We start from the raw sequence: 8,656 nt of genomic DNA, 5'->3' as shown, positions 1-8,656 counted from the left end.
TTATATATATAATACATATAATGTGTGTGTATGTATGTATGTATGTATGTATATGTATGTGTGTGTATATATATATATATATATATATATATATATATATATATATATATATATATATATATATATATATATATATATATATATATATATATATATATATACACACACACCTTAGCCAAATTAATGTAAACTCAGTTTTTCACAATTCCTGACATTTAATCCCAGTAAAAAGTACCTGTTTTAGGTCAGTTAAGATCATCACTTTATTTTAAGATTGTGAAATGTCAGAATAATAGTAGAGAGAATGATTTTATTTCAGAAATGTCTTTCATCACATTCCCAGTGGGTCAGAAGTTTACATACAACCTATTAGTATTTGGTAGCATTGCCTTTAAATTGTTTAACTTGGGTCAAATGTTTCGGGTAGCCTTCCACAAGCTTCCCACAATAAGTTGGGTGAATTTTGTCCCATCACTCCTGGCAGAGCTGGTGTAACTGAGTCAGGTTTGTAGGCCTCCTTACTCTCACACGCTTTTTCAGTTTGTCCCACAAATTTTCAATAAGATTGAGATGAGTGCCTTGTGATGGCCACACCAATACCTTCACTTTCTTGTCCATAAGCCATTTTGCCACAACTTTGGAAGTATGCTTGGGGTCATTGTCTATTTGGAAGACCCATTTGCAACCAAGCTTTAACTTCCTGACTGATGTCTTGAGATGTTGCTTCAATATATACACTTAATTGTCCTGCCTTGTGATGCCATCTATTTTGTGAAGTGCACCAGTCCCTCCTGCAGCAAAGCACCCCCACAACATGATGCTGCCACCCCCGTGCTTCATGGATGGGATGGTGTTCTTCGGCTTGCAAGCCTCCCCCTTTTTCCTCCAAACATAACAATGGTCATTATGGCCAAACAGTTCCATTTTTGTTTCATCAGACCAGAGGACATTTCTCCAAAAAGTATGATGTTTGTCCCTATGTGCAGTTGCAAACCGTAGTCTGGCTTTTTTTTATGGCAGTTTTGGAGAAGTGGTTTCTTCCTTGCTGAGCAGCCTTTCAGGTTATGTCAATATAGGACTCTTTTACTGTGGATATAGATACTTGTGTACCTGTTTCCTCCAGCATCTTTACAAGGTCCTTTGCTGTTGTTCTGGGATTGATTTGCACTTTTCGCTCGAAGTGCGTTCATCTCTAGGAGACTGCGTGGTCCCATGGTGTTTATACTTACGTACTATTGTTTGTACAGATGAACGTGGTACCTTCAGGCATTTGGAAAATGCTCCCCTGGATGATCCAGATTTGCGGTGGTCTACAATGTTTTTCTGAGGTCTTGGCTGATTTCTTTTGATTTTCCCATGATGTCAAGCAAAGAGGCACTGAGTTGGAAGGTAGGCCTTGAAATACATCCACAGGTACACCTCCAATTGACTCATGATGTCAATTAGTCTATCAGAAACTTCTAAAGCCATGACATTATTTTCTGGAATTTTCCAAGCTGTTTAAAGGCACAGACAAATTAGTGTGTGTAAACTTCTGACCAACTGGAATTGTGATACAGTGAAATAATAATATTGTTGGAAAAAAATTACTTGTGTCATGCACAAAGTAGATGTCCTAACCGACTTGCCCAAACTATAGTTTGTTCACAAGAAATTTGTGGAGTGGTTGAAAAATGAGTTTTAATGACTCCAACCTAACTGTATGTAAACTTCCGACTTCAACTGCGTGTATGTATAGATGTGTATACATACACTTATATTTAACTTTGCAAGTCAGGTAAGAATAAATTCTTATTTACAATGACTGTCTAACCCGGACGATGCTGGGCCAATTGTGTACCGCCCTATGGGACTCCCAATCACGGCCGGATGTGATAGAGCCTCTTGCGCTGAGAAGCAGTGCCTTAGACCGCTGCGCCACTTGGGAGGCCAGCTGGGCCCTCCGCCGTGAACAACTCCTGCAGCTGACACAGATTCACGGTCACCTGTTTACCCACGGTAAATAAATTCCATACATAATTGGCAGTTTTATTTGGACTCTTTTCAACCAGGTAAGTCATTGAGAAGTAAGAACACATTCTCTTTTACAATAACTACAGCTGTCAGATTGAATGACTCCTAACCTTGATGCTTACCCTAACCTCACCTCCCTAACCTTACCTTAACCTTCACCTGTCAATCCCTGTGCTGAACCTTTACCTTCAGATCTGCCAATATCCACATCTTAAATGATAACAAACTCACCCAGTCAGAGATGTTCCCTGAGCCCGCCTTCCTACTCCCTCCACTCTGGCAGACACCACTGTGTGGAGGGCCCCGCCACCGTGGAGGAGGGAGACGGAGATGCTGCCTCCGCATCCTTCCTCCCCAGGGGAGAGACACCAAGAGTGGTGAGAAGATCCCACCAGATGGGCCTACCTGTGGAGGATATGAAAGGTTAGGGTTAAGGGCTAGCGCTCACCCGTTGCATTTGCAGTGTTTTTCATGTGAGTTTGTTTCTAGGTGCAACTTGAGCTTACTCAGAGGAATGACTGTGCCAGTTAGACTTAGGATGGTGTGACTGAAGCATGTCCTGGCCAAGGAGAAACTCTGTGCCCTTATTTGTTTACGGCCAGGTTATGGTTTTGGAAAACCTCCAGGCCCTTTATAAGGGAAACCCGGTGGGGTGCAAGGCAAGCTGCTGCCAGTCTACCTGTCCTTGATTGTTTAATCCTGCTTAGAGGAGCAGAGAGAGGAACCCGGTCCATCCGGTCCCAATGACTATTACACTGCATATGGTAAGAACCAGTCTACTGATACAGTAACTCTGGTAAGAACCAGTCTACTGATACAGTAACTCTGGTAAGAACCAGTCTACTGATACAGTAACTCTGGTAAGAACCAGTCTACTGATACAGTAACTCTGGTAAGAACCAGTCTACTGATACAGTAACTCTGGTAAGAACCAGTCTACTGATACAGTAACTCTGGTAAGAACCAGTCATCTAATTAAGTCTGCTTGGTCACACATGAAGAACTGACACAGTGGCAGGCAGTGTAATGGTATTATCAGAGTTATGTAAGGTACAGTAGTTACCTGGCTGTGTCACTAGGTCAACTGTAGCCTACTGGAGGAAAGTAGGGCTCTGCTCCAATATCCATACTAGAATTCCATTTATAAAGCATGCCCAATACATTGCTCCATTTGAAGTTGTGTGGTTATTTGGAATGTAGCCATTCTCTCTCTCCGCCATATGGAATTAGAAAGCATTTGCTCTAATTCAGTCAATTTAGATGGGCCTATCATACAATCTACTGTGTTTCTGTTGAGGTTCTAGAATAGATGGCAACCTGAGAAAGTCACTTTAGAATGTTACGCACTGAAGGTGACTCACATCAACACATCAATAATGTACAGTGCCTTGCGAAAGTATTCGGCCCCCTTGAACTTTGCGACCTTTTGCCACATTTCAGGCTTCAAACATAAAGATATAAAACTGTACTTTTTTGTGAAGAATCAACAACAATCATGAAGTGGAACGACATTTATTGGATATTTCAAACTTTTTTAACAAATCAAAAACTGAAAAATTGGGCATGCAAAATTATTCAGCCCCTTTACTTTCAGTGCAGCAAACTCTCTCCAGAAGTTCAGTGAGGATCTCTGAATGATCCAATGTTGACCTAAATGACTAATGATGATAAATACAATCCACCTGTGTGTAATCAAGTCTCCGTATAAATGCACCTGCACTGTGATAGTCTCAGAAGTCCGTTAAAAGCGCAGAGAGCATCATGAAGAACAAGGAACACACCAGGCAGGTCCGAGATACTGTTGTGAAGAAGTTTAAAGCCGGATTTGGATACAAAAAGATTTCCCAAGCTTTAAACATCCCAAGGAGCACTGTGCAAGCGATAATATTGAAATGGAAGGAGTATCAGACCACTGCAAATCTACCAAGACCTGGCCGTCCCTCTAAACTTTCAGCTCATACAAGGAGAAGACTGATCAGAGATGCAGCCAAGAGGCCCATGATCACTCTGGATGAACTGCAGAGATCTACAGCTGAGGTGGGAGACTCTGTCCATAGGACAACAATCAGTTGTATATTTCACAAATCTGGCCTTTTATGGAAGAGTGGCAAGAAGAAAGACATTTCTTAAAGATATCCATAAAAAGTGTTGTTTAAAGTTTGCCACAGGCCACCTGGGAGACACACCAAACATGTGGAAGAAGGTGCTCTGGTCAGATGAAACCAAAATTTAACTTTTTGGCAACAATGCAAAACGTTACGTTTGGCGTAAAAGCAACACAGCTGAACACACCATCCCCACTGTCAAACATGGTGGTGGCAGCAGCATCATGGTTTGGCCCTGCTTTTCAACAGCAGGGACAGGGAAGATGGTTAAAATTGATGGGAAGATGGATGGAGCCAAATACAGGACCATTCTGGAAGAAAACCTGATGGAGTCTGCAAAAGACCTGAGACTGGGACGGAGATTTGTCTTCCAACAAGACAATGATCCAAAACATAAAGCAAAATCTACAATGGAATGGTTCAAAAATAAACATATCCAGGTGTTAGAATGGCCAAGTCAAAGTCCAGACCTGAATCCAATCGAGAATCTGTGGAAAGAACTGAAAACTGCTGTTCACAAATGCTCTCCATCCAACCTCACTGAGCTCAAGCTGTTTTGCAAGGAGGAATGGGAAAAAATGTCAGTCTCTCGATGTGCAAAACTGATAGACATACCCCAAGCGACTTACAGCTGTAATCGCAGCAAAAGGTGGCGCTACAAAGTATTAACGTAAGGGGGCTGAATAATTTTGCACGCCCAATTTTTCAGTTTTTGATTTGTTAAAAAAGTTTGAAATATCCAATAAATGTCGTTCCACTTCATGATTGTGTCCCACTTGTTGTTGATTCTTCACAAAAAAAATACAGTTTTATATCTTTATGTTTGAAGCCTGAAATGTGGCAAAAGGTCACAAAGTTCAAGGGGGCCGAATACTTTCGCAAGGCACTGTAAGTGAAATGCTGCACTAAGTAAATTATTGCATTAACCCTTGAATTGTCTCTTCTTGAAAAACAATTCACCTTAAAATTCTTATTACTAACAACTCAAATAAGAACTTCCCATAGTTTTTTTTCCAACTTCATGTTTATTTTGGAAATAACGAGTTCTACTAGGAGGTTGAGTCAGGTCATACCAGCAATGCCATATTAGAATGGCAATTTGCATAGCATTTGTGACCGACCACCTCGATTTGAAAGTGTTTTTTTTTTTTTATACATAGGATAAGAGATTTATCCTATATAAGAGATTCAAAGCTAGAAATAGTATATCATACACTGCAGTTGAGGATCAAATGGGAAAGTAATTCTGCTTTGAAAGTTGATAAACTTGTAACCACACTTTTGAGAAAATGGCCTTTGAATATTTTGGTAAACCTACTGGAGAGCTCCTCTTTTTCTACACCCATTCAGAATCGTTCACACCCTCTTAAGCCTTTTGCCCCACCCATCTCTTTAATGATTCACATGTGAGGCCATGTGCTAAATAGTGAGTACGGTAGTTTTCTAACAAAAGATTTCCAGACTAGAGGCCGGTTTATACGACTTCTATCTACATGTCTGTATACAGTTGTCGCAGTGACATCATGAACATTCTATTGTCGTCCAACATCAAACATGTCGTTATGAAAAAGTACAAACACACAAGAACAACAGGCTGCATGACATCATGTAGCCTAGGGTCCGAAATAGAATAACTGGTGTTTTTTACACCAATAAACCCATCTGTTTAAAAATGTATTTCGTATATGTCAATCTAGCAAACCAGGCAACTAAAATGACATTTTACCCCTTTTTTGTGATATCCAATTGGTAGTTACTGTCTTGTCCCCATCGCTGTAACTCCAGTACGGACTCGGGAGAGGCGAAGGTCGAGAGCCATGCGTCCTCCGAAACATGACCCCCGCCAAGCCGCACTGCTTCTTGACACACTGCTCACTTAACCCAGAAGCCAGTCGCACCAATGTGTCAGAGGAAGCACTGTACACCTGGCAACCATGTCAGTGTAAACCTACTGGAGAGCTCCTCTTTTTCTACACCCATTCAGAATCGTTCACACCCTCTTAAGCCTTTTGCCCCACCCATCTCTTTAATGATTCACATGTGAGGCCATGTGCTAAATAGTGAGTACGGTAGTTTTCTAACAAAAGATTTCCAGACTAGAGGCCGGTTTATACGACTTCTATCTACATGTCTGTATACAGTTGTCGCAGTGACATCATGAACATTCTATTGTCGTCCAACATCAAACATGTCGTTATGAAAAAGTACAAACACACAAGAACAACAGGCTGCATGACATCATGTAGCCTAGGGTCCGAAATAGAATAACTGGTGTTTTTTACACCAATAAACCCATCTGTTTAAAAATGTATTTCGTATATGTCAATCTAGCAAACCAGGCAACTAAAATGACATTTTACCCCTTTTTTGTGATATCCAATTGGTAGTTACTGTCTTGTCCCCATCGCTGTAACTCCAGTACGGACTCGGGAGAGGCGAAGGTCGAGAGCCATGCGTCCTCCGAAACATGACCCCCGCCAAGCCGCACTGCTTCTTGACACACTGCTCACTTAACCCAGAAGCCAGTCGCACCAATGTGTCAGAGGAAGCACTGTACACCTGGCAACCATGTCAGTGTGTATGCGCCCGGCCCATCACAGGAGTCGTTAGAACGCAATGGGACAAAGACATCCCGGCCGGCCAAACCCTCCCCTAACCCGGATGACGCTGGGCCAATTGTGCGTCTCCAAATGGGTCTCCAGGTCGCAGACGGCTGCAACACAGCCCGGGATCTAACCCGAATCTGTAGTGACGCCGTTAGCACTGCATTGCAGTACCTTAGAGACCGGGCAACAACCTCCCCCTCAAAGTCAGTGAAACAAAGGAGCTGATCGTGAATTTCAGGAAACGGAGGGCTGAGCAGACCACCATTCACATCGACAGGGCTCTAGCTGAGCGGGCCGAGAGCTTCAAGTTCCTCTGTGTCAACATCACTAAGGATCCATCATGGTCCAAACACACCAACAAAGTCGTGAAGAGGGCACAACAACGCCTCTTCTCTGAAGGAGTCTGAAAATAATTGTCATGGGCTCTCAGATCCTGAAAAAGTCCTACAGCTGCACCATTGAGAGCATCTTGACTGGCTGCATCACTGCTTCATATGGAAACTGCTTGGCATCCAATGGCAAGGCGCTACAGAGGGTAGAGCGGATGGCCCAGGACCTCTATACCAGGCGGTGTCAGAGGAAGGCCCTAAAAATTGTCAAAGACTCCAGCCACCCAAGTCATAGACTGTTCTCTCTGCTACCACACGGCAAGCGGTACCGATGCTCCAAGTCTGGAACCAACAGGACTCTGAACAGCTTCTACCCCAAGCCATAAGACTACTAAATAGTTGGTTAACTTCTGTATTTAACTAACTAGCTACCCAGACTATCTGCATTTACCCTTTTTGTGCTAAAAGAATATTGGACAGAAGAGCGCAGTGACTTTCAACATGGCACCGTCATAGGATACCACCTTTCCAACAAGTAATTTCATCAAATTTCTGCACTGCTAGAGCTGCCCCGTTCAACTGTAAGTGCTTTTATTGTGAAGTGGAAACGTCAAGAAGCAACAACGACTCAGCCGTGAAGTGATAGGCCACACAAACTCACAGAAAGGGACCGCCGAGTGCTGAAGCACATAGCACGTACAATTAGTCTGTCCTCGGTTGCAACATTCACTACCCAGTGAGTGTTGGAGCAGGGAAAAACATTCTCTGAAGTGATGAATCACACTTCCCCATCTGCCAGTCCGACGGACGTATCTGGGTTTGGCAGATGCAAAGAGAACGCTACCTGCCTGAATGCATAATGTCAACTGTAAAGTTTGATGGAGAAGGAATAATGGTCTAGGGCTGTTTTTCATGGTTCGGGCTAGGCTCCCTTAGTTCCAGTGAAAGGAAATCTTACTGTGACAGCATACAATGACATTCTAGACGATTCTGTGCTTCCAACTTTGTGGCAACAGTTTGGGGAAAGCCATTTGCTGTTTCAGCATGACATTGCCCCTGTGCACAAAACAAGTTCCATACAAAAATGGTTTGTCAAGACTGGTGTGGAAGAACTTGACTGGCCTGCATAGAGCCCTGACCTCAACCCCATCGAAAAGCTTTGGGATGAATTGGAATGCCGAAGAGCCAGGCCTAATCGCCCAACATCATTTCCCGACCTCACCAATGCTTGTGGCTGAATGGAAGCAAGTCCCGCAACAATGCTCCACCATCTAGTGGAAAGCCTTCACAGAAGAGTGGAGGCTGTAGTAGCAGCAAAGGGGGAACCAACTCCATATTAATGCCCATCACTTTGGAATGAGATGTTCGACCAGCAGGTGACCACTTACTTTTGGTCATGTAGTGTATAACCCTCAATGACCTTGTACCCCTTGTAAATAACCACTTTATCGTTACTCATTGTGTATCTATTATTACATGTTTTACTTTATTATTTCTCTTTTCTTTCTCTCTGCATTGTTGGTAATCATTTCAATGTTAACCCACACCTGTTGTTTACGAAGCATGTGACAAATACATTTGATTTGATAGGCGACCTTTCTTA

Source organism: Oncorhynchus mykiss, chromosome 20, assembly GCF_013265735.2.
Source record: "Oncorhynchus mykiss isolate Arlee chromosome 20, USDA_OmykA_1.1, whole genome shotgun sequence".
Taxonomy (NCBI): Eukaryota; Metazoa; Chordata; class Actinopteri; order Salmoniformes; family Salmonidae; genus Oncorhynchus; species Oncorhynchus mykiss.
The sequence above is the reverse complement of the archived record's forward strand: the minus strand, read 5'-3'. Positions refer to the sequence as shown.